The sequence below is a fragment of the Vicugna pacos genome, chromosome 11 (assembly GCF_048564905.1).
Source record: "Vicugna pacos chromosome 11, VicPac4, whole genome shotgun sequence".
Taxonomy (NCBI): Eukaryota; Metazoa; Chordata; class Mammalia; order Artiodactyla; family Camelidae; genus Vicugna; species Vicugna pacos.
This window is the reverse complement of record NC_132997.1, coordinates 88,901,266-88,928,075: the sequence shown is the minus strand read 5'-3', so window position 1 is coordinate 88,928,075 and position 26,810 is coordinate 88,901,266. Positions and strand designations below refer to the sequence as shown.

The window sequence follows — 26,810 nt, the reverse complement described above, 5'->3', positions numbered from 1 at the left end:
TCTGAGATGCTTTGCCACATTCTGCGTGGGCTGTGCTGGGCGGCCTGTTCCCTGCCAGGTGGCCTCCGGTGCGCGTTTCGTTGGAGCAGACTCACTGTGTGCTCACTCTCCTATCCTGGGGCGTGAGTTCGGGGTGAGGGTTCAGAGCCTTTCCACCCAGTAACTTGAGTTTAAAAATTGCCAGATCAATAAAGGGGGAAACTTTTATTGTCGAGATAGTTGATAATAAGTTTTTCTTTTTAAAATTTTATTTTTTTGGGATGATGATGATGATAATGGTCCCACCAGCATTTGTGTACCTCCTGTATTCCAGGCATTGGGACAGAAGCTTTACACACATTTTCTCATCGAATCTGCCCCCAAAGTTTGTGAAGTGGGTATTATAACCAGTAATCTCACTTTATAGAGGACAAAATTGAGGCGCAGAATAGAATTCATCTAGTGATGGTTATATAACCAGTGAGTGGTAGAGCCAGGATCTTTCTTTTCCCCCCTGATTATTCTACAGAACAGTTTCAGATTTTCAGAAGCATTGTGAAGACAGTACAGAGAGTTCCCATATACCCCACATCCCATTTCCCCTCTTGTTAACATTTTACATTAGTGTGGTTCATTCGTTACAACTAATGACCCAATATTGATCCGTTATTATTAACTAAGGTCTGTAGCTTACTCAGACTCCCCTAGTTTTTACCTCATGTCCTTTTTCTGTTCTGGAATCCCATCCAGGACACCACATTGCATTTAGTTGTCATGTCTCCTTCGGCTCCTCTTGGCTGGGACAGTTTCACAGACTTACCTTGTTTCTGATGACCTTGACAGCTCTGAGCAGCACTGGTATTTTGAGTCTGTGTTGCAGATGCCCCTCTCTTGGAATTCAAGTGATGTTTTTCTCGTGATTAGACTGAGGTGATGGGTTTTGGGGAGGATCCCAAAGGTAGAGGGCCATTTGCATGACATCAAATCGAAGGCATTTCCTATCAACATGATCTCTGACTATCGATGTTGGTCTTTGACACTTGGCTGCGGGAGTGTCTGTCAAGTTCCTCCAGTGCAAAGTCACTTCCCCCCCTCCCCGTTCCATGCTGTACTCTTTGGAAGGAAGTCTAAGCACAGCCTGCTCTTAAGGAGTGGGGAGTTATGCTCCACTACATTGAGGGAAGAGCATCTCCATAAATTATCCCCCTGCAAGGGAGATTTGGCTCTTACCCTTCATTTATTAACTTATTCAGTCATTTATTTACATCAGTGTGGACTCATGGATATTTATTCTGTGCTTTGGGCTATAATGCAATACAAATTTTATTTATTTTCTTGCTTTGTCCATTAGGCGCTCTTTCAGTGGGCTCCTTGCATCCCTTTGATACATCCTTGTCAATTATTTTTTGAGCCCTACTGTAATACTCTCTGATACTGAAAGATGCTCGAGGTTCATCTTGTCTATTTCCCATCTAGATCCAGCCCTTTCCCTCAGGAGTCTTGGTTCCTTTTACTGGAGAATGGTGTTAGAAACCAAGATCTGGGCGCTAGGGGTGGTGGTTGTCATTGGGTGTTATTTCTTTTAGGCCTTCTCATCTGACAGAGCAAAGAAAAATACCTGTGTGTACCCCAACCCGTGTACATATGCGTCTGTTTCTGTAGGTAACCAGTTGTATCTCTATTAAGTTAAACGTGAGTTCTTACTGATGTCTCTAACTCTTACCGGTTACCTCATGGATCATTCTAGACTCCTCCCCTTGTTTATCTGTACATCCCTGCTCCCAAGGTGAGCTGCCTGAGCCAGGATTTTGAACACAGGTAGTCTGACTTCAGGTCCTGCGTTATTCTATCTCGACTCCCATAGAAGAGGTCTTCCTTCTACTCCTGGTAAAACACAAAGATCCTTTACCCTTCACTAGGCCCAACAGGACCGCCCAGGTGCAGAGGGGTGAGTTTAGGTACCTATCTAAGTCAGTTATGGCTGCTATAACAAAATGCCATAAACCTGGGGGGTCGGATTGGGTGTCAGACAACAAACGTTTATTTCTCACAGTTCTGGAGCCTGGAAGTGTGAGAGAAGGTGCTGGCAGGTTCCAGGTCTGCTGAGGGCTGGCTTCCTGATCCATAGCATGCGCTTTTCTCCTTGTCCTCGTGAGGCAGAAAGAGGCAAGGAGCTCTCTGGGGTCCCTTTTACAAGGGCGCTAATCCCACACGAGGGCTCCACCCTCATGATCTGGCACCTCCCCAAGGCCTCCACCTCCTAATACCATCACGTTAAGGGTTAGGGTTTTAACGTGCGTGTTTTGGGAGGACAAAAACCTTCAGTCCATCAGAGTGCCCGTCTGCCTCCACACCAGACCCAGGCTTGCTCGTGTGACTTTTCAGCCAATTCTAGCCCCAGAAGCTTCTAAGTGGGTTTGCCTTATCCAGAGCAGAGGCTGATCGCATAGTGCCTTGTTTCTGAGCGAAGGCATTTGTACTTTCTTCCATCAGCCCGGGCAGGCCAGGGACAAAACAACTAGTCTACTTGTAATATCCCAGCGGTCGAGTGCATAAAGCTCCCTGTACTTTCCTAGGATTGATTGCTGCTCTTTGGGGTCCAAGATAGACCCCTCCTTTAAGTCACTGAGTTTGTCCTGGGGACAGATTAAGAAGCTGTGAGTGGTCCCTGCTTTGGCAGGAGGGAGCATGAGAGGTGGAGCATGTTTGTCTGTTTGGGCAGGCATCCACCTGCCACTGTCCCCCAGCTTCCTCTATCTGATGCCCCTTCCCAGATGCTCAGGCTGGTACACTGTCCCCTCCAGGCAGAGGGGATGTTCTGACTTGGAGGCCTGCCTGTGAGGGCTGTGTTCATCAGCCTGCTGATGGGGGCACCTGTAGAGGCAGGTGGTGCCCATCTGCCAGTGCCCTCTGCTGCGTCTGGTACCCTTGGTCCCCTCCAGCCCAGCAGTCAGGGGCTCTTGAGCCCTGTGATGTCAGGGAGCTCCACTCTTGTAGTTTTTGGAGTTTGGCTTGCTGGAAGCCACAGAACACTACAAACAATTGTAGTCAAGTCAGGCAAATTTTTTGTTCTTAGCTGAAGCAATCTTTTGGGAAGCATTTTGTGAGTTAATAGAAATGTGTTTGTTATACTTGAAAGTAGGTTCGGTGACGTATTCCCACAGTGATGGCTCAATGCAGACACTCATTGACACACCACTGTCTTCTAGGAGACACTAGGCCAGGCCTCCTGGAGCTTTGCCCACCTTAATTTTTGGCACCCCTTTCCCGTTGCATTCATTCATCCTGATTGATCAGAATGCTCTCTGCCTTTGGGTCAGTTGATTGCTTTATTTGGAATGCTTTCTCCTCTTTTCAGCACCCCTTGTCCTATTCTGCACCTGGCCTCAGGAGAGTCCCAGGTTCTGCCCTCCCGGCGGCCTGTCCAGGCGTGGGTGCTGCAGACCCCCAGCCCAATGCTGATGTCTCCTGTGTGTGTGTGTGTGAAGCAGACTCTCATTTTCACGTGGTCCTCTACTGTCTCACTATGACGATATTTACAGATGTCCCAATGACACTTCACTTGGAAACCGTTGAGATTTCAGCTCCCGCTCCCCAGTCTCCCTCCTAGATATGCTCCTGCTCCTGCTTACTCTTTAAAACGAAGCTGAGTCCTCTCTGCTGAATTATCCTGACTCACTCCAGCCCGTCAGCTGTGTGTTCTGTCTTCTCTGGAGCTTCCTATCACCTATTGTTGTAATGATCTGTTTGAGAAGGTCTTCCCACTCCAGCTCCTGGACGGAAGGAATTGTGTCCTTTAATTTGAATCCCTAGCCCCAGATGCAGTGCTTAGCACATAGTAGGTGCTCAATAGATGTTTGACGAAGGACAGTGGAACAAAACAACACGGCTCAGAGGAGTTGGCATTTCGGTGTGTGGCTGGTGTTGTGTGCATGTGTGTGTCTGTGTTTGAGCACGTGCACACACTTCTTTTGTGTTTGACAGTCTAGGTTACTTAATAAGGATGCTGGCAGTCTAACACTTGGTCATGCTGACAGCCAAGCCAAATCATTTCCTGTCCTTGAATCCCCAGATCTTTTTCCATCCTGTTCCTCCATGACTACTTGTTTTTTTTTTTTTTTTTTTTGGTTTTTTTTTGGAGGGAACAGTGTTTGGGCCTAGAATGAATCAGCAAATATTTACCCGTTTGGTCTGACAAGAATGAGCAGGAACGTGGGGTAGTTACCAGACACCGTTCCTACCTTCCAAGAGCTGATGACTTTGCTGGAAACCCAAGGCCAGTCAGCCTGTGGGCTGGTGGGTCCCGTCCTCTCCTGCTGCTGGAGGAAGTCATGCTGGACAGGGGTCCCCGGGAAAGGGCAGCACTGCTGAAAGAGTGGTGCTGGAGATGGTTTTGGAGGAAGCAGAAGGTCTGAGTGGGCAGGACAAGGGCAGGCTTGTGGGTGGGTGAGTTGGAAGGTGGACGGTCTACATGGTGATGGAGACAAAGACAAGCATGGTGCCATGTTTATGGAATGTTGAGAGAGCAGTGGACCTGCCGGGTTCTAAGTTGGGATTGGATAAGACCAGCTATGGAGTCTTCACAACCTGTCTATGGCCAAAACCCTCTTTGTTTTCTTGTGCCCGCCCACCCCCCAGCCATCTCCGTGTGATTGAAAAGATTTTGTCTACCAAGTGAGCACTATCAATTATGGAGTTATCCCATTTTGTATTATTCATTTTATTACTTCTTTTGCTATTTAAGGATGAGCAATCAGTGCTCCTAATCTTTACAATAAATGTTATGCCCCTGAGTTGATGGAATTCTAGTTGGTTAAAAAAACAAAAAAAACCCCCCAAAAAACAACCCCCCCCCCAAAAAACCACCAGTTTAATATTTTAGATAGCTTGGACAGTGGTTTTCTTGGTTATTTTAAAATCCAGGCAGAAAAATTTAGACTTGTTCTAGGAAGTACAAGAAAACCATTGTGGCTTTTTGAGCAGAGAAATAGCATGCACTGTGCACATGATAAAAGTGTGCTCTGTGTTGGGCGGCAGAGGATAAAGGTGGCCTCTGCTTGCTTACTTAGAATGTGCCAGGCTTATACTTTAACTCCCTTCTTCCCCAGAATAACCCTATGGGCTTCACATACTCATTTATTTCCATTTTTTATCCCCATCCTTCAGATACCGAAACAGATTCAGAAAGCTTCTGTAGTTTTACTTTGAAGAAGATGTCCCAGCTAGTAAAAGACGGCGTCTTAGTTCAGAGCCAGGCAATGGGACTTAGTCTGAGTTCTTAACGGCCGTATCAGAAAGTCATTTTGGAGGGACCAGATTAATGGTTGATGTAGGTGGTAGCTAATGGGTGTTCATCGTAAATTATTTCAACTTTGCTGTATATTTGAAGACTTCATAACAAAATATGGAGAAAACAAAGAAGCCCCAGTTGGATTCTTTATATAAAGAGTGGTCACATGGCTGACTCAGCAGTCATGAAAGCAGAGATCGGTCAGAAGTTGGACCACCCCCAGAGGAGGGGGCAGGGCCTGGAGTCTGGCCGTGGGGCTCTAGGTGAGGTGGAGGACCAGGTGAGGAGGGATGGAGCGAAGGCTGAATGCTCTGCTAGTTTCTCGGGGCTGCTGTAATGAATTACCAATAACTCGGTGTCTTAAAACAACAGAAATTTATTCTGCCACAGTTTTGGAAGCCTGGGGTCTGAAATCGAGGTGTGGGCAGGGCGAGGCTCCCTCTTAATGCAGAAGGGGAAGATCCTTCCTTGCCTCTTCCCGCTTCTGGAAGCTCCCAGCAATCCTTGGTGTTCCTCGGCTTGTAGCTACTCCACTCTAACTCTCCCTTCATCATCGCATGGCCTTTTTCTCTCTGTGTCTCTGTGTGTCTTCTCTCCATCTTATGAGGACACCAGTCCTTGGACTTAGGGTCCACCCTAATCCATTATGGTCTCATCTTAATGACATCTGCAAAGACCTTATTTCCAAGCAAGGTCACATGCTCAGGTTCAGATAGACATGAAATTTTTTTTTGGCGGGGGGACATTATTCAACTATGACAGGTGACCAGCCAATCTGGGCGATCTGAAATAAGGGAAGGGGATTATGGGAGGACAGGGGCAGAAAAGAGAGTAAAGGGCTGGACGATAGGGAGGCAATCCTGAGCAGAGTGGACAAGAAAATCGAATTAAATTTGGCAAGAGAAAGAGAAAGGGCTCAGGAGAGAAGAAAACAGGGCAAGGAGGTTTTCGAGGAAAGGGCCCTGCCTCAACCATAGGCCTCCTCTATCCATTTATCTCCTGAATATCTTAAAAAATTAAAATGTAAATCTCAGAAATTAAATCCATGGGCACAGTGTAAACAGAGAGGGCTTTTGCAGAACAAAGCTGTTCTTTTTCCTCGTGAACCAGCCATGGTGGGAAACCACGTCTGCAGGCATGGGATTTATTTGAGGTGGATTAAGGCTCGAGATGAGCGAATCTCTGAAGGATCGTAGGTGCAGTTCTCATAAGCCCGCAAAAGTTCAGCTCCTTATCTGAGGCTTATCCAAACCTGCCGAAACCTTTCAGGCCAGCCTGGAGGTTAGGGACCTCCAGCAGCTGAAGTTAATATCCTGCGTCAGGAAACCACCTGCATCGCGCAGGGGAGGCGGGAGAGAAGCCTATAAATTAACGTGCTCTGGGAACAGAGGTCTGCTGTGGTTTGAGGCTTCCTGAACTTGGACCACCCACTCTCTCTGGTGGGCGGATTGCACGTTCAGCCCTTTGAGCCCTTTGGGGGAAGGAGGTGATGCATCCTAGTTGGTGAGATCTTTTACCACGTTCAGTTCTCATGTCTGCTCAGTCACCTCCTCAGGCCTGCATTTGGATTCTTGGACCTGATGTCAGAGCTCATTCGTGCCTTGAGGCCCCAGAATGTTCCTCTGGTAGCGGGCTGCTTTTTTTAAGGCAGTCACCTCCTCAGAGACCCCTTCCCTGGCCATCTTCCTTAAAGATTTGCTTCCAGACACTTTCCCCCATTTCCTCATTTCTCTCTTTACAGCACAGGATGGGTCATGGGGTTGACTAGTGTGCCCCCCGAAATTCACGTCCATCTAGAAGCTCAGAATGTGACCCCCACTAGGAAATAGTATTAGGGGAGGATCTTGAGATGAAAAATCATCCTGGATTTAGCATGAGCCCTACAAATCAACGACTGGTCATCCCAGAGAGAAGGTGAAGATGATCAGAGTTAATGCAGCCACAAGCCAAGAACACCTGAAGCCACCGCAACCTGGGAGAGACAGAGAAGGAGTCTTTCCTAGAACCTTCAGAGGGAACACGGCCCAACTGATGCCTTAATTTTAACCTTCTGGTCCCCCAGAACTGCAAGAAAATACCTTTTTGTGATTTTAAGCTACTAAATTGGTGGTAGTTTGGGGCAGCCGTCCTAAGAAAGGAATACAGCACTCAACGCGGTCTGAAAGGCTTTGCTCACTTTTTTGTTTTCTTGTTGTGTGCCTGTCTCTGCAGCTGGAATATAAACTGCTTGAGTGTGAGGGCCTTGCTGCGTTATGCACCCCTATGACCCAGTGTCTAGGACAGGGCCAGACACAGCATGAGTGCTCGCTCTATAGGTATTTGTCAAATTAAAATGAACCCTGTGAGGTAAGCATTGCTGTCCTGATCTCTGGTTGATAAAACTGACAGCCAGAGAGGTTTATTAACTTGCCCCAAAATCACACATTTGGAAGAGTCAAGATTCAAACTCAGGCCTTCTGGTCCTCAAGTTCAGGTTTGTTCTACTGCCTCACGATAGCTTGATTGAAATTAAAAACAAAATTCTCCATAGTATCTTCACAATTTATTTTGAAATGCATTTCCCTCCTAACCCCCAAATAATATAGTTTCATATCTTACAAAGCCAGAGCTGGAACTTTTCCCAAGAGGTTTTGGGTACGAGCTTGCAGGTGCAGAGACATACAGCTTGCTTGCCCATCCAGCAGAGCCAAGACCAGGTCTCCTGGGGCCTGACCTTCGATGAGGGAACTGGATGCTGTTCAGGACTTGACCGGATGGGTATGTGTGTACAGACAGACTGGAAGGAGGATTTGTAACTCTGACGGTCCCTCTTCTTCTCCTCTCCCTGCAAAAGGGAAAAAGAAAACTGGGCTTGACTTCTCTTGTTCCCGTTCACTTGAACACACCTATACCACCCATTAGATTTTATCTGAGACTTGCTGTTTGCATTGGGGTTGACCATCTTGTGGACTTGATTCCTGACGAAGCCTTTGATGCCTGTCCTTAGCGCTCTCCTCTGGTTCTTAACCTCAGCAAGCTCTCAGCAGTCATTCTTTTTCACTCCTGGGGACCTGCTTGGACCTGCTTCTTTACTAGTTTACTCTAGAGCCATCCACCAGCTTCTCTCTCTGCCTCTGTCTCTCTCTCTTTCTCATACACACATGATTTTAACTTTTTTTTAATTACATGTACATACTTCCACTTTTTATTAAAAGAAATATGCTTTTGATATGCCAGTGGAACGACTCCAGCTTCTGTGTACCATAGGACTCTGTGGCTCCAGACTGAGGACCTCTGAGCAGATATATAAGACATTTATTATACTTTTTACCAAAGGGAATTACACTGTAGGCCTTTCATGTAAAGCTTGCCTTTCCCCTTACTCCAACTTTTCCTCTTTTTTGGGTGAATAAATAAAACTTGGTTCTTACTTAGGAAAAAAATAGTATATAGCCTAGGTTTTCTAATGTCCTTTCCTAGCACATGTGTTGGTTATACGAGGATGAATCTGGATTTTGGAAATACGTTCAAGGTCATTCAAAGTTCATTTTCCTAAATAAAGTGAGCAAACCAGCAGGTGTAGGGCTGGGATCTGAAACAGGATGTAGCATGAGAGTTAACGGAACGGTTTTCCTATTCCCCCCACTAGACTACAAGCTTCTTGTTGGTGGCGCCCATCTTAGTCATCACTTTATCTCCAAGCCTGATACGCAGTCATTATTTAATGGGTGTTTGAGTGGATGGCTGGCTGGATGGATGGAGGACTAACAGTCTTACAGTGAGCCTTATTCTGAAAAATAACTTTCCATAAAATTTAGAAAAATGATTACACGTGTGGCCACTCTGAAGGTACGTATCAGCATTCTTTTCTGTTTAAGGAGGCCCCTGGCTGTATGGTTGTGGTGTACATGTTTGAGTAGATCAATGGTCTGTTAAATTCTTGTCTTAGGTTTTCTTATAGCCACTAAAGTGTGGTTGCTCTAAAATCTAGAAAACGTATAAATACAAAGTAGAAAATTCATGTCCTAGTAGACTGGCATTCAGGGGACTTTGGGGACTTTTTTGGGCACCATACCTGACTACTGTGTGATACCAGGAAAGTTAATTTTGGTGCTTGAATTTTCTCATCTGTAAAATGAGGGGATCAGACATCATCTTGGCGACATATCCTGCATAGTCCATTATCCTGTGTAAAGATGATGTCCAGCCACTTCTGCTTTCGTCCTCTAAACTGCTTACCTTGTGTCTCCTCACCGCCCACCACCATTTGGATCTTTCCTTCTTGACTAGATTTTAAGCTTCTCCTCAGTCACGGCACCCCAGTGGCATGTGAGCTGAGGATGGCCTGTGAAGTTAATCTCACTCTGGACTAAGTGTTAGCCACCCTGAGGCTGCCACGGTGTTTGGAACAGCTTTGGATCATGTAATTTCTGTGAACTTGCTTCCTGTCTGAGATAGTGATATGTAAGTTTCTGAAAAGTCAGTCAGAATTTGGGGGGAGATTTTGGAGTCTTACTCAAAACTAGTCTGAGCTAACCATGCTGAACCTTGCCCTTCTTTGTGTCTGGTGGGGATTCCCAGGGGGGAGCGGCTCAGCCGGCAGCATGATTGCCTCTTTGTCTTTACTTCCCTCATTCTCTTGGACTTTAAAGATAGTAGGATAGCAGAATAATGGCCCACCGAAGATGTGTGCTTCCAGATCCTTGAAATTTGCAAATACGTTATATTGCACGGAAAAAGGGACTTTGCAGGCTTTTGCTTAGAGCATCCATCTATGGTGGTGGAAAGGGGGGGATGCTGAAAGATCATCAGTATGACTTAGAAAAAAGCCTGTACGGAGTCATCTCAAAAAGAACACAGAGGTGTGTGGAAAAAATCGTTTGATAAGTAGTTTGGGATAAGAAGTAGACCCTAAAAGGACCTTCTTCCTTGGTGAGGTTTAGGTTTCACTGAATAGTGTTTGCAAGTCTGAGCTGAATTGCTAGAACCTGGGTAGGGGAATCGGAGTGCCCCACTGATGGTCCCTGTCACCCTTCCCTAACAGAGCGCTTCATCTGCCTTCTGTAAGACGGCTGAGCAGCTGTTTAAAGGCTTTCAGTTTGAAGGGCACAAAATTAGCCGTCTGGCTGGCATGCTCAGTCTCAGTCTGACCATGAAAGTATAACGAAAAAGAACAAAATCAGTAGGTCAATTTAAAGTACAGAAAAAGTTCTCCTAGAAGGCACTAAAGAAGATTCTTCCGTGGGGAATTGTCTTTTCTAAACTTAGCTATGAAAGTGTAACCAAAAGAAGTAAACGAAATCATAGGTCAATTTGAAGTAAAGGAAGAGTTCTCTTGGAAGGCACTAAAGAAGGCTTAATGGGGGAAGTGTTTTCTGAACTTGGCCATGAAGGAAACGAAAATATTATTTTAATGCAAGGGTTAACAACCTGTGGCCTGCTGGCTGGCTGGCTGACTATTTTTGTGAATGATGTTATATTGGAACACAGCCACACCCCCTTCATTTAAATGTTGTTTACAGCTGCTTCTGTACCGTAGTGGCAGTTGAATGGTTTCCACAAAGACTATATGGTCTGCAGGCTGAAAACATTTATTTTCTGACCCTCTACAGAAAGAGTTTGCTGACCCTTGCTCTCTTTTGTCTCCCCAGCATGTATTTGGTCAGCAGACATAATGAATCGGAAGTTTCAGAAATGGTTCTCAGTCTGTTTAGGGAATTAAGATGAAGATATTGATAGAGAGATGAAATGAACTTACCAGGGTCTCAGAGGGGCTCCTAAGTGTTGAAGTGTCTTCTTCATTCACTCATGTAGCAATTACTGATGCTCTGCTATGTGTGAATCAGTAGGCTGACGGTTGATCATAAAAAAAAAAAAGTTTCTCAGTGGTTTTGTTTCTGTTCTAATTGTTGAGCATTGGTAATCCATGGATATAGGGTAATTCCATGTCAACCAGAATCCTTAATTATTCAGAAAACTGGTCCTTGATCCAGCAAAATATTGTGTACTTAGTTAGATATCGACAAGAGCTAGACCAGAAATTTTAATTAACCTTTCAAACTCCCTTTCGATTTCTTCAGGATAAATTAGAAAGCCGGGGGTGTCTACTGGGTTCATCTGGAGTGAGGAGTAGTTTAAAGTTGACCCAGAAAGGTGAGCTGGATCAGGAATGATTCATTGGAGATGGCTTTGTTTTCTTGACTTTCCGGTGGGAAAGAATTCATGTAGTTATTTTTAGATATTCCTCTTCTCATTTATCAGTCAACTTTGGCAACATTGACTTATCTAACAGACCCAATTTGTAAATAGTGAAACAAATTCATGGGAATATTTAGAAACTACTTTCTTCTGTATATACAGCAGGTTGAGAGACAGCAAATTATTGGTAACTCATTTGCCATCCTAAGGCTTCTCATTTAAGGGGTTATAATAGAGCTTCCTTTTTATAGATTGGTGACTCTGGTTGGCTTTGGGACAGGACTGGCACGGGTGAATGGAGAGAGGAGGGAAGGCTAGCAGGAAGCAGGTCCAATGCAGGGGTACCCCCACTGGGCTTGGCTTAGAGACTATCCGCACCCCTCTGCCTGTCTTCTCAGGTGGCAGAGCACAGAATTTTCCCAACAAAAGCAGAATTTTTGTCTCTTAGGAGACCGGTCCTTCTCTGCTGGCTACATCAGAAAATACAAAACAGATGTGATTGGTGGTGAGGAATTGGTGACATTTCCATGAATTTGGGACTTAGTGAAACCTTTTCTCTTTTATCCCCAACTTACAGGCTTTTTCCCACCTCATCTCCCCAAAGTGTATTTGGTTTTAATTTCCTCTGAATGGTAAAGAATATGTTAATAGATTTTTAAGAATCAACTCAAAAAACACCCAAGTGTTAAAAATCCTTTCTGTTTCCTTCCCCTCCCCAAACTTGAATAGCCCCTGGGTGGGTGTGGAGGTGGGGGGACTCTTTTGTACTTTCCAAACCTGCTGTTTGCACAAGTGGCTGTTATGACTGCAGCAACAATAATTGCTCTTAAAATGCCTTGATAATAAAAAAAAATCTATTTTTATTTCGTAATCTTGAGGCTCCTTGGCTTCCATTTTTCCGGGCCACTTAATAACTTCTGAAAATTAGCCTGACAAATACGGTTTCCCAGCTTGATCAAAGAACAGCTCTTTGTCAGGGGCTTGGCTGTGTGTGTGGAGGGGAGCTGGGGAGAGATGGAGGGGGTGGAGTTGTGAAGAGGGTGTAGGGATTTGATTCCTAGGTGGCAGCTGTTTCTGCCTTCACTTGACCGCTTAACAGGAAACGTAAAGTAGAAAATGCACTTTCTAACACTCCCTTGGGACTGCCTCTGTTTCTCCAGGCTTGGCTGAGAATGAAAGGAAGCATCTCTTGTTCCTTGACTGTTCTTGGTGCCCACAGCTGGTTGCTGGGCTGGCCAGTTCAGATCTTTAGCACAGTGGAGGGCCCAGCCACACTCAGCTGGAGTGTTCTGTGTTTCTATAAGCTGTGCTTCTAAGAGGATGTGCTCAGGCGGAGGCTGGTGGACAAGGGCTTATCAGCTTTGAGAGAGAGAATTCCGCCCGGGATGAAGGTGTAGTAGGCAGCTTCTTCTGGTTCTCAGAGTGCACAGTTTGACTCTTCGTGGATGCAGCATCCAGACAAAGCCAGCTCTGCATTTGCCTTGGACAGTTCACTTGAATTGCCTTCACCATAGTGTTGGTCTGACTTGGGGATGCCCTGGAAGTGGGGGCTCTCAGGGAGAGCCATCTTAGAGGAGATTTCGGGGGCTGATGATGGTGCTGGTAATTGAATGGTAGTTCCTGGGCAGACCTGCCCCTAACATCTGGGGGCCCTGGACCCGGGTACCAGCGGAGGCCTACCCCAGCTCCTTTTGTAGATGAGAGACCTCAAGACACCCAACCTGCAAACCCCCACTCCCAGTCTCTAGTGGCAATGAGGATTGATTTGTTTGCATTAAGACAGATCTTCCCAGTCCACAGGGATGAGGAATGGAGGTGGGAGGGGCATGCCCATTCAAAACAAGATTATTTTATGCAAGTGCAGACAAAAAGCCCCAAATTACTAAGAAATAAAATTACTCCTTAACTCATAGTAAGGAAAAAAGAAAAGATTCATCTGGACTCTGCGCTGTTAACCAGACAACTCCTAACCTCCTGTTAACTGCAAACTAACTTAGATTTGTTCACATTGTCCTGATCATTGAAATACCAGGCCTTTATTTTTCTTTTAAAGGCTTTAGCTCACTTTAAAATGTTTTCAGGTACAGTCCTCCCTTGCTGTAGGCAGAGGATTGGTTTTAGGACTCACTCCCCTCCGTCTTGGACACTAAAATTCAGGGATGCTCAAGTCCGTTTTATAAAAAGGCATCGGTGGGGGAGGTATAGCTCAGTGGTAGAGTGTGTGCCCAGCAAGCACAAGGTCCTGGGTTCAATCCCCAGTACCTCCATTAAAAAGAAATAAATAAAAACCTAACTACCTCTTCCCACCCCCAAAAAGTAATAAATAAAAGAGGTGTATGTAGTATTTGCATGTAACCTACACACATCCTTCCATATACTTTACATGATCTCTAGTTTACTTATAACACCTAATACAATGTAAATAGTTGTAAATGCCATGTTTCCCTTTTTGGAACTTTTCTGGAATTTTTCTTTCTTTCTTTTTTTTTTTTTCTGAATACTTTTGATCCGCGGTTGGTTGAATCTGCGATGTGACACATGTGGATGCAGTGGACCAACTGCATTTGGAAATTCGAGGAGATGGTCTAGAAAAACCTTGTAATTTTCCCCTGGCCATGTGTGAGTTGTCCCTTCTCGTGGGGTGAAAAGGTAGAGTGAAAATTAAGTCAGGCTGCAGGTTGCTGTGCGGTTTAGACTGTCAGTTTTCCAGGAGGGGGCTGCTGAAAAGTTAATCCCCTGGTGCCCCAAAAGAGTCATTCCGATTTCATTTTTGAAAGTTGAACTTGAAACTCTATACTTTCTTTATAATTATGCTTCTTATTTGGCAACATATGGTGAAAATTTATACGGCCTATCAATGTAAAAGAACAGAGCTGAGGCTCCAGGCTTTTATGGTGATTACATCTACCTGTATGGGGGCTTTATGTGCTTACAATTTGAATCATTTATAGATGCACACTCAACAGAGTTCTAGCATAACTAGTACTGTGGGGTTTTTTCGCTGACTAAATGATAGGCAAAGCAATTTTCAACAAATGTCTCCCGGTAGGCTGTCATCCTAGAAGCCTTGTAATATTGTTTTTTAACCTTAGCACTGGCAGCTATCCAGAAATTACTGCATTGATACCAGGCTGCCTTGCACCAGGCAGTTGCCCTTTTCTCCATGGGACCCCGGCGAACTCTCACGTGGGTGCCTGCTCCCCGCCTCCCCGAGCTCCCTTGTTTTTATTTCGGGAGATCTTTTACCTGTTCTCGTTCAGCTGTAGGTAGCCAGGCATACTGGAAGTTTTAAATACAGCAAAACAATTCCCTGGATTGAATTATTATGCCTTTAATGCATTCAATTAACATTCAGGGCTTTGTCACCAAATAGATGACGCACACTGGTGGCACAAAGGAAAGGAAGGGAAAGGCTTTGTGGGCTGTTTTTTTTTCCTTAGGCAAAGTCAGATCCGGCTTCCTTCTTTCTTTCTTCCTTCTCTCCCGGCTCCTTTCCTTTCTTTCGCGTTCAGAACCTCTTGTACGTGGCTTTTGGGAATTGCTAGGTCCTGATACTGTCTCTTTAGGAAGGATTTTTGAGACTTCTGGGGAAGGACTGAGTGAAACACACATCCTGCAGTGTCCCCCTTTAGGAAGTGGGCAGAGGGTGGGATCGAGCAGCATTTTTCAGGTCTCTGCAGGACCATGGTCCCTGGTGGGAGGAAACGGCTCCCTCCCATTTGTCTGCAGCGCACTGGCTCCAGTGCACCTGATTTCCTGGGAGCCCAGCACTCTTCTTGAACTCCAGCAAGAAGGGTGCTCGTCTCGTCTCTCCTGTCCAGGTTGAGAGAGGAGCAGTCTGGTGATGATTCAGTTCTAAAAGTGTGATTTGGAACACCCACCCCGTTTTGGGTACACCCGCCCTGTGTCATGGCGGGCACCGGGCACTTCACAGAGAATGAGTGATTCTTGTCTTACTGGATGGGAGTGGGCTGCTGTGTTCACGTGCTCTGTGGGCTCTGTGCCTGACTCCTGAGTGCTTCCCCCCACTGCATCCCAGTTGCCACAGTGAGCCCTCCCAGTGCTCTGGTTCCCTCTCTGCCTTGCCTGGGGCTGTCATCGGGTTGGAAATGCCTCCCTGGGGGGCATTTGTCTTCTCCTAGAGAGTTATGCCCCTCTTCACCTTCATCGAGAAAAGAGTTCTTAAAAAAAGCTCTGGCCTAATGCATTTGCCTTGACCTTCTAAAATGATGAGTGCTATAAATGGAGAAATAGATAACTATTATATATGCATGGTTCATAGGAAATTCTGTCTTTGGCTTAGAAAAAGGCATTGTACTGGATGAAATTGGAAATGTACACTGTGATAGAAAATCAGACTCAAAGCGTTGAATGAAATTGTGAAAGTCAATGGTTTTCAACCTACTTTCCTTATTTCTCTGGCATGAGAGATGTTCCATTCAAGAAGTGTCAATGAATGACTACTTGAGTGAATTTCAGAACCTGTGTATGTAATAATTCTGCTACAGTTGACACTTGAAGAGGATACAACTTAGGGTAGTTATGTATCTATTTGCAAACGTCAGTGTTGCCCCCAAGTGTAGAAGGTGCTGGGGGTATAGCTGGGGTGGGGGTGGGGGGTGTGGAAGAAGGACAGAGGGTGGAAGCTTTCTATGACAGGCAGGAGGACAAACATGTCAGTGAATGGAGCAGAGTGTGCTGGGGCTGAGGGGATGTTACACCTTTGGTAAACAGGATAAATGTGTTAGTCAAGGAAGCTCCTTGAAGGAAGTGTTTCTTGGGCTATGATTTGGAGGAACAGCAGTGTTGTGTGCCAGGTGCCTCCTGATGAGACCTGCCCCCTCAAACAGTTGCCCTTTGTTGGGGAAGGATCTTTATTCTACCTTCAGGTCAGTGAAGAGGCAGAACCAAGTCTCTCCTTGCAGGTGGATTCATTAACTAGCCTAGGGAGCCTGCTTAAGTGCATTAAAAATACTCAGTTTCTTGCCCACTTGTTTTTCCCTTTCAGTTGTGGTAATATATGCAGGATTTACCGTTTTAGCGATTTTCGGGTGTACAATTCAGGGGCGTCAAGTACTTTTACATTGTTGTACAACTATCACCACTGCCCATCTCCAGAACTTTTTAATTTTCCCAAACCGAAACTCTGTATCCTTTCAACAGTAACTCCTGACCCCCCTCCCACCATTCTGCTTTCTGTCTCTGTGAATGTGACAGTTCTGGGTACCTCACATACGTGGAATCATTACAATATTTGTCCTTTTGTGTCTGGCTTATTTCCCTTTTGCCTGCCTCTCTGGACACTGGTTTGTCATAGCTAGGAGCCTGTGTGTCAGGGATGCTGGCATTTGTTCTTCTGAACCTCAGCTTCTGTGGGCATCTCTGCATGTGGCCAGACCCCTTACCCTGTGGGTCTTGGTTTAAATGGTGTTGCCTCAAAAGGACCCCACCCAGCCACCCTATCTTGAGAGATTCCCCTTCCCCTCCTCCTTGGTTCCTGTATTTTGTGCTTGTTGCCTTCATTTCTCCCTCCTATCTGCGTGTAATTGTATATGTAGGTTTATGGTTTCCTCCTTATTGACTGGCTGGTCCACCAGATTATAAGATCTGAGAGCACTGGGGCATCTACCCTCTAGATTTCGATCCGGAGCGTAACCCGGTGCTTACGTATCACATGGTAAGGACTCAGTAAACACTTGGGGTGTGGTGGAGGGTCTGGCTTTGGCCGAGAAACCCTCATGAGGTCACACGTGTGGCTGTGTTTTGAGTGCCTCAGGTATAAGTGCTAACTTCATGCTGCCATTCTTATTAGAGTCTGCACAACCTTCACATAAAGTTTCCATGTCAGATGCTTAGATTTCGAACTGCCCCCTCTCATAGCCTGACAAGGTTGCAGAGGGCTTTCTTCTAGTCCCTCCATGGTTGTGGGCTCAGAGAAGACAAACACATTTTCATATCAACCTAACTAACACAGTTATAAGCTAAAACTGCTCCAGAAAAGTCAGTCCCTGCCTTCTAGTGCCCAATAATAAACAAAACGATAAAATGCGTCATGGATGAGTGCCTTCATTAGATTATCCAAGCCACTAACCCCTAGATTATTATGTTAATTAGACTTTATTAGTATTAAAAATAAGATGGCAGCTTTCAGGCCTGAGGAATCAAACTATAACTCCTTGAAGAAGGCTGAAGTCTCAGAGAGGCCTCCCTGAGCACCTGGTCCAACTTATTCGTTGTATGAAGGAGAAAACTGTATGCAAGTGACATCAGGGGACCCCAAGAGTTCTCTAGAAATGCTGGCCAAGCAAGGACTGCGACAGGGTTCTGGCCTCATGACTCCACATGGGCATTTTGGAATGAAAAAATAATGTGCGAATACTAAATATACACAGAATATTTGCATTCAGGAAGAGTTAGGTCTTTTTCTAGAATACTTGGTGCTTTTATTAACTAACGAAACTATTGCCCTCATTTTTTTAAAATACCTCACTGCCTTTAAACCTCCCCCCCTTCCATTGAAATGCAATGCTTTGATTATTTAAATAGCAGTTATCTGAACACACCTGTGAAAAACCTCAAGTTACCCCTTCATTGAGTTCTAACTTCAAAGTTCCCAGGAACATTACTGGTTCTTGAGAAAAGGACTGCGACACGGCCCTGTGTGAACAGGTCATCTTCCATTTTTCTGGGTAATAGCTTGAAGGGACATTAGCTTGAGCCAGGCTGGCAAACTGAAGAAGAACTTGAAGTTTGCTTAGAGCTCGCAGGGGCTGGAGACATGAGCTGCAGTTAAAATTGTTCTGTTTCTTTGGGGGAAGGTTGTATTCCTTGTAAATACTGGACTTGCCTTTGCTGGGGGAAAAAAATCTCATTCCTTTTATGTTTTGTTCACCTGAAATGCAAATAGGAGTTTTCTCGCAATTAATTAAGCAGGTGATAGATGGCACTTAAAATGAACATTCAGCATTTCCCCTGTCTGTATACAGAGTACAGAGATAATTGGATGGGAAACAATATGACATTTAAATGTGGATTTTTTTTTTTAAAGAGCCTTTCCCCTTTGACTTCTCTAGATAAGACACATTGGCCTTTCAGAATTGTGTAATGTCACAGACATATGTGTAAACCAATCAGTCGTGCCACACGCCCTCATTTTGTAAATGCTCTGCTCATTTGGCTGTTGGCAAGACCTTGCTCAGTGGTGCATCAGTAATTAGGAGCTGCCACCACCTCTGCGTGAAGTAATGTGGCTTCTTTCACTTGTCACTTAGTTCCTCGGGGGGTTGTGGGGGAGTCACATTTCATCATTGGTGAAATGCAAACCTATTTGGAAAATCACAAGGTGGGCCAGGACTGTCTTAAATGCATCTGAATCCTCAGCAGTCTCTCTCCTTCCTGGGGTCTGTCACTGGGACTGTGGTGCCTGCTGCCACTCCGGTTAGCACCAGGCGTTTTCATCCCTGGGGTGCCATTTCAGGGTCCTGTGCTGAGTGCCTGGTCAAAACACGGGGAGAGCTGCTGCTGGCTGATCCAGGGTTCTAAGGCTCCCCCTGGTACTTCCTCCATCAACCCCCCCGACTCCAAAAAAAGCACACAGTAAAATAAATTAAAAAGAATCAAAACTGCCACTTTCCTGGAGGTACACAGTCCATGCCTAGATATGGAGGAACAGGAGACTCGGGGAATCCAGTCCTTGGGACGCTGTAAAAGGCACAGTACTAGTTAAAATAACAACGGTAACGATGGCGTTTAGCATTTACTATCCTGCGAGCGGTCAGCAGGCTCTGGTGTTATGATACGTGTGCAAGTGATTTCTTCCTGAAGCGCTCCCTGAAGAAACTAGGAAGGGAGCAGGGGACTCAGGACAGAGAAGCAGAAGAAGCCAGTGCAGATTCAGATGAAGACCTCTTGGGGACGTGTGGGCTTCTGGAGAAAGGGGTCCCACCAGGGAAGCTCTCTGCATTGGTCCTGGCTCCAGGGCCAAGAAACTCCCAGTTCAAAGGCCAGGGCTCTGGTTAAACAGTCAAGACTCCAGGGTGACTGATGTGGGCAGTTTTCCCCAAGCCTCCTGCTTTGAGAACTCAATCCAGCCTCACACCAGGGCAGGAAAGATGCACCGAGGGGCCTCATGTCTCTGCTGTGACCTCTGAGGAGACATTTCAATTAGTCCTGGGGCAGCCAGCCAGGGAGCCCAGCTGCAGTGCCACCGCCTCTTGGAGATCAGGGCCTGGGGAGAGAGGCAGCCTTCTCTGATGGCGGAAGCCACCCCCAGCCTATTGGGGGATTGGTTTGGGGCTGAACCCAGGGGCTGCAGGCCCCTGCCAGGCCTGGTAAAGGAACACAGTGCTCCTCTGGGGAAATGCTGTCATTCACTGTCAGCGTGGTGAGTGAAGGCACTTCTGAAAGCTGGTGAAGCTGATGGATGCTGGCATGTGAGCCAGGAGAGAAGACTGCCATCCATCCTCCTCCAGGCTGTGTGGCCCTCTCCTCTTAACGGCCGGCCAGGAGGTCTTGGCAGCCCACAATTTTCAGGTGCTCCCCTAGCCATCTGGGGCTTTTGGTGGGCAGCTCTTTGTAGGCCTGGAGAGTCCATGAACTGGTTAATAGACGGCCAGGGAAGCTGCCCTTCTGGGCCTGTCTTTACTGCATAGGGAGAACCAAAGACTCTGTTGACAGTGTGCGTTTCATGGACAGTTGGGCTTAGGCAAAGGCAAGTGACTGTCTTAGAAGGCTTCCAGGTGCGGTGGGCATCGCATCTTGTGAAAATGCTCCATGCAGCCTCATGAAGCACTTTCAGTAGCCAGCACCCTGGAACGCTCCCAAGCCCTGGCCCAGGCAGTGACCTTCACTCTGGTAAATCTCCCAGGGGGAGGTCGTGGTGTGATGTGGAGAACATTCATCTGGCGATCTGGAGATCTGTCCCAGGTCCTGATAGTGAAATTGGAGCACATCCCTGGGAATGCCGAGATGAAGCAAACGTTCTCCCAGCCTTCAGAGAGCTTGGGCAGAAACTGGGCTGATACATGGGCAGGGATGCCCAGATTAGTGGCCCTGGTGGGTCACCACACAAGAGAAGGAGCCTCGCACCAGAATGCCATGCCAGGCAGCATCAGCTTCTGTTGCCATATCTGAGTAAGAGACTCAGGGAATGTAGGGAGAGAGTAGGTGAATTAACAAGAGGAAGAGAGGAGGACAGGGTGAAAGAAGAAGGAGGATCGAAGACCGGATACCTCATCCCAGCCAGTAGGAGCCCTGGTCCTTTCCCGGGGGGTGGGGAAAAGGAAGAGCCCGGTGGTGCTTTTCTTTACCTGCCCCTCATGCCCTTACCAGTTGGTGGCATATGAGCACCTTGTCCTTCATCCACTGGGCCCAGCCCACTTGGTGCTGAAAGTGGGGTGAAACAGCATGACCTTACACCCACCAGTTTTCACACCCACCCTCTTGATCTCGAGCACGTTAACCTCTCCGGGCCTGAGAGCCTCCACGGAATGGGTATGAAGGGCAGCTCATGGGCTGTTGAGACAGTTACATAACAGAATGCATCTAAAGTCCTTAGCAGGCATTGCCACGTGGCACACTCTGCATTCAGCGAGTATAAGCTATGAGAATTAGGTTGAACCGACTGGGTGGTCCCTGAGTGGTGGGTAGCCTCCCAGTACGAGGTGCTGTTCTTGCCCACCAGGCTTTATCTGACCTAAGGGGATCAATAACATTGAACCCCAGTCCCAGTGAGCAAAGCTTTCTTCCTTATCTTTTGGAATGCACTGATGAGATGGGTTTGAAATGGTGAAAGAAAAGGAAATTGATCAACCAATGCCATGCTTGTTCTCTCAGAGCAAAAGGATGCATTTTCCCCTTCAATACTCAAGACTTGGGAAAAGACAGGAAGTAAAGAAAATGAAGAGGGCAGAATGTGTCCAGCCAGACATTTGGGAAGGCCCTTGAGTGACCTTGATTGCTAAAAATCGTTTGCCCAGTGGTGACTCATCACAAACCACTGGGCTACTTGACGCTGGAAGCGTGGGGACCTAGGATTTAGAGATGCTTGTGAAGCGTCTCCCTGGCGGGCTCAGCTCTTGGTGAGACTTGGAGGTGGAGATCATTACCTAAGTGCCTACAACCTACAGGCCTGGGCCTGGCTCGCTTCCTGCTCTCCTCCAGGCTTGGGCCCGGGCAGCTCTCAGAACTGGCAAAGGGATGGTGGCGGGTCCCTTGCATTTCTTTCCTTTTGTGGGACTTAGGAATAGGATGAGTAGGGTTCCTAGTGCTCCCAGGAGTGAGACGTGAGGCACATGGTGGTTTGTTGGCTCCTGGGTCACTGAACTGCTTCTGGGTCATCTCGGGCTCAGAAGATGGGGGGCAACTTGATCTGTTTTGGAACTGGCCTTAGCATGTAAGGGGTTCCTGAATGTAGTGCAGTGACTGCTCCTGGCCCAGAATCAAGAGCTCTCCAGATCTGCTCACTCAGCAACTTTCCAAAGTGCCTGTTTAATAATGCTTTGAAGTCTAGGGGTTGGGGGCAGGGGGGCAGTTACAATCAGGGCAGTGTTCAGTCCAAACTCTGCTGCTTAAGACACGTTTGCTTTTTAACTAAACATTTAAGACGTAGTTTCTTTCTGTGGTTCCTAAATAAAATACAGAGCCAGCAAGAAAGTTATTGTTGTAGTATTATTATTATTTTATTATTATCATCATCATTAAGTCAGTTAGTCACCCTCCCTGATTTAAGGAAGATTGTTGTCATTGCATTGTCAAAGGGACAGCCCCTCTCTTTGGTTTATAGATTTTTCCCTCTCCATTTCCCATCTCTGCCCTCTTCCCCACCTCTGACCCTCACTTGTGTGTTTAGTCTGTGTTCTTGAATGTGTGTTCTAGAGTATAAATGTATCCTTGAACAAGATATTTTTATGTGCCCGTTTTTTATTAATACAAATGATACTACACTACAGAGCTTCCTCGGTTTCTTATTATTTCCACACAAAACGTTTAAATATCAGCCCATGTTTTTGGAGGTTTAGCTAGTTCATAGCTTCTGCTGCAGAAGCTTTTTAATAAATTCGTAGAAAAGAAAAGAAAACCTTGTGCTGTTGTGGCCATTGTACAGATGACTAAGCTGAGATGTCTGACACAAGGACATATATGAAGGTGTACAGCAGAGCTGGGCCTTGCTCCTGACTCCCGGTGCTCTGCCCTTTCCACTGCGGGGCCAGTGGCCTCCGTTTTCTCAAGCCGCTTGGTGACTTGAGCTTAGAAAAGTGTCTGGCCTGGGTCGTCCTGATGGGTTCATCCTTCTCAAGTCCGCGGGCAGAGGCTGGGCGCCTGGGCCTTCGGCCTGTCCCACGCTGTTCTCTTACTCTCACAACGGCTGTGCTTTCGGACTGTTTCTATCCATGATGTCTGCTCTTTGCTGCTCAACAAGTGCCTCCCACACGCTAGAGCAAAGGTAGCGTCCCCAGTGCATTATCATTCCTATGGGCATAAATCTAAGTGCCTCTGCCCCTAGGTGCTCACAACTGGAGTCCAGTCGGCCTGCTTCAGCTCATTATTATCACCCACCTCAACAGCTTCATCAAGATCGGCTCTCCACCAGGAAGCACGTTATTTATGGGTGACAGTAGTTGCATGTGATGATTTAGAAGGAGGAGAAAGACTGGGCTTCTGAACCCACGGCCTTTCCTTGTTAAAACGGTGGACCCACAAATAGCTTATATACACTCTTCAGAAATGGCACAAGGATCTCCGCAAAGGAATGCTTTCTTGAAAGAGACTGCAGACGCAGTTTACAGAAGGGTCTCGAAAGAATATGATTTGGGAGTGAGATGGGGGTATAGAAACCCAGAAGGGATGGAGATTTTAATTGGAGCCAGAAAACATGCTCCAATTCCAGAATTCAAAGCCAAAACAGAGCACTTAGAAAGAAACTTTAAAAGAAGAAGATTGAAGGAGCTGAAAAACAGGTAAAAGAGACCAATGACTGTCCATTGTTGGGTAAAGAAGCTAGGAAGTAAGCATGAGAGGCAGGCGTGCCTCAGAGAGACTGCAGGTTCAGTCCCAGACCACTGCAGTAAGGCAGATACCGCAGTAGTGCGTCACATGATTTTTTGGTTTCCTGGTGCATATGCAAGTTATGTTCACACTGCACTGTAGTCTATTCAGTGAGCAATAGCATTACATCTAAAAAACGTACATGCTTTAATTAAAAATACTTAATTGCTAAAAAGCCATCACCTAGCCATCGTCTGAGCCTTCAGTGAGTCTTAGTGGTCACATCAAAGATCGCTGATCACAGAGCACCATGACAAATATACTAATAATGAAAAAGTTTGACATATTGGGAGAATTGCCAGCGTGTGACACAGAGACACAAAGTGAGCAAATGCTGTTGGGAAAATGGCACTGATAGATTGACTCAATGCAGGGTTGGCACAGAAGTTCAAATTTGTGGGAAAAAAAAAAAAAGCAGTGTCTGCCAAACATCGTAAAGCAAAATGCAATCAAACGAGGTCTGCTTGGAATTAGTTTTGTTGGGAGAAAAAGTTAAGAAGTTGGTGACAGAATTTGTAGTGACTGAATCTTGAAAGTTGATGCATAACCTTAATTATATGATTCTGTTATTTGTTGCTTGATTATTACCACCCTTTCTATTTAGTGACTGAATAATGAGAGAGAGAGTTGATATTGATGAAGACCTTCAAGCCGAAATATTTATCGTGGGACCCAACTTTCATTCACAAAAGAAAATTTCATATTTGTGAGGACAGTATAAGTATTTGGCTTTTATTTATGTTCTCACACGCTCCACAAATAGGTTTTCTGTCCACTGTGCTGGAATTTATGCTGCAGAGTCTTATTACAATATTGTAAATTGAACTATGTATGAATTTTCCTTTGGAAATACCATTATTTTTCCTGAATGTTCACCTCAGCCAGGGCCTTTAAAACCCTTGAGTTAAAAAGGTGTTGTCTGAATTAATTAGGTATTTGTTCGGGAAGAAATATTTGCTGACTGGCGTGGATGGGGATAATGATTATTAGGGAATCTAATTCATTTGACATACGGCGGATTGTCAGGGTTACAGGAGTCCCAGTGGAGGAGACAGAATGTCTCCTTTACAAGGCCAGCTTGGTGGGTGACCTGTGTTTCATCTCTAGGGGACAGTACACAGGGCCAGCTTCTCTGGGCTGACAACCCCTGGAACCCTAGAATCTGCACTCTGTCATTCTGTAGCCACAGAACATGAGTCTCTGTATAGTGTCTGCTCACTTCCAAACCCTCATGGCTCGTCAGAGCCCTCAGGACTGGGATAAGTCACCTCCAGCTGCCATTCAGAGGCAGCCTTTGCTCTGTGGGGAGCACACGGTCCAACCTTCTTTCCCACCAAAGGAAGTGTTCCCAGCACCCCAGTCAAGCTGGTTTACTCGTGGCCCGCTCAGTGCACATTCCCAGCTCCCTAAATGACCCTTCTTCTGCCTGGAGGGGCCTGTTCCAGCCCCCTCTTTCTATCTAAATGCCACCCAGTATTCCAGGCCCATGCCACACCTCTCCGTCTCAGACCGTGATCTCAGACCACTGGCCCCAAGGGGCCGCTGAGTCTTCTGTCTCCGGTGCCCAGATCTGGTGTCTGCATGAATGAAAGGCAGTGTGTTGTGATGGTGAAGAGCGTGGGTTCAGGTCCTGGCTCTACCACTTACCAGTCACGTAACCAGCAGCTCGTCACTTGCTCTCCATGTCACGGTTTCCTCATTGATATGATGGTGATGAAAGTAGTTCCCTTACAGGGTTTTTATTAGTTACCGTGTGTTAAGTGCTTAGATCAGTCCCTCACCTTCGGTAGGCTTAATATGTTAAATCAAGTCCTGAGAATATAGCCATTTGGTACTGAAGGCCTCGTTGGTTAGCTGGTGTTATGTTTGGTCTTCCCAGCTGGACTCTAAGTTTCTTGGGGGCCAGCCAACCTCGTGCTTCTGTGTAACTCCCTCTGGATCTCACTAACACTGAACCGTTCATATCAGCATGGTTAAGGGAGGCAGCAGATGCGAGCTGGACCTTGGCTGAGGAGAACTCTGGATGCTGCAGACACCTGCGTACAGAGTGTCCCAGTGCACACAGGGGCTTTGAAGGATGGATCTGAGATTCATCAAGGAGATGACCCCACTGGGGAAGAACCCTAGAAGAACTCGGGAGAGAAAGCCCTCAGTCTGTGCAAGGATAGGGGATGCTTTTCTGTTTGCACATTTCCCTTCCTTTGGGGCAATATTTCTTTGGTCTCACTCAGGGCTCCCTTGGTTTGAGTATATTTACTGGCTTAGCAAAGAGTCCATGGGAAACCCTGGTCAGATCAGAGGTGGGAATTAATCCTTGCTCTCTTCTAAGCGTCCACTGCCTACTGTTTCTACTTCTTTTAGAACTTAGTGCAATTACTCATCAGATAGGACTCTGTCTTCTGCACCCAATCTTGAAACCTTGGACTGCTTTCCTGAACTGCTGAATTAGATTCCTGAAAGGGTGGAGTCATCGAATACGTACCTGCTTGGTAATGCACAAAACAGTGTAACTCAGCCTGTTCTCAAGAAGCCTGACATCTGGCTAAATGACAATTAAATAATAATAAATCAAGAAGTAGTTAATTAATGGTACAAGACAGTAAGACAATACATTCTGTACGAGTTTGGCAGGAGAGAAAGCCCTCCCCGCCGACACACACCTCGTGGGCTGGCGTGCTCCAGGGAGGGGCTCCCGGCACAGCGAAGATCCCTGTGTTTATAATTCAGCTTTATTTGAAAACTTCATAATTTACCAGCTGGGAAGAAGCCAAGCCCAGGCAAAATCTGTATGCCATTCAAGCTCAGGTACACTGCAGGCAGAACTGTCCCTGCTTTTGAAAGTGTGCATTTTATGAGTCTAATGTGCATAGTTATAAAGAGGTACCAAAGTACGGATTTTGCAAAGACAACTGTGGCAGCAGCTGTTGGGCCCCGTTGTCGGTGAATATGGCAGAATGGGCCCAGCCTGGGGTCTCTGGGGCCTTCTGGCTCTGGCTGCCGGGATCCTGGGCTCTTTGATGGACACTGTTTCATGGCAGCTGAGGAGTTGGGACATTTGGCTTTGTCCTTGGCACTCTGAGATGTGCAGGCGTGTATATTTATTTGTCAGGAGGAAGAAATAGAAGGGGTGGGTAGAAGTGTTTAATATTTATGGTGATACCATTCAGCTATTTAGGAAGTGGTTTTATTGTTCACGTGATTTGTTTTCCCGGCTGAATTACCATCTCCTTGGTGGTACCTCATGTTCCTGTGGAGAACGGGAGAGGATACTCAGTGCCTCCTTTTTTCCCCTTCTGTGTACTCCCATCTGCCCCCCCCG

The 26,810-nt window shown here is 46.3% G+C and overlaps 1 protein-coding gene and 1 non-coding gene across 9 annotated transcripts in view; both read left to right on the top strand.

Annotated features, from left to right (window-relative positions):
• GFRA1 (GDNF family receptor alpha 1) overlaps nt 1-26,810 on the top strand; it is a 196,225-nt gene that overhangs the window by 61,614 nt on the left and 107,801 nt on the right. The gene's annotated exons all lie outside the window — the stretch shown is intronic.
• On the top strand, nt 13,642-13,713 carry TRNAA-AGC (transfer RNA alanine (anticodon AGC)). The gene has a single exon. It is a non-coding gene; the product is annotated as a tRNA-Ala (tRNA).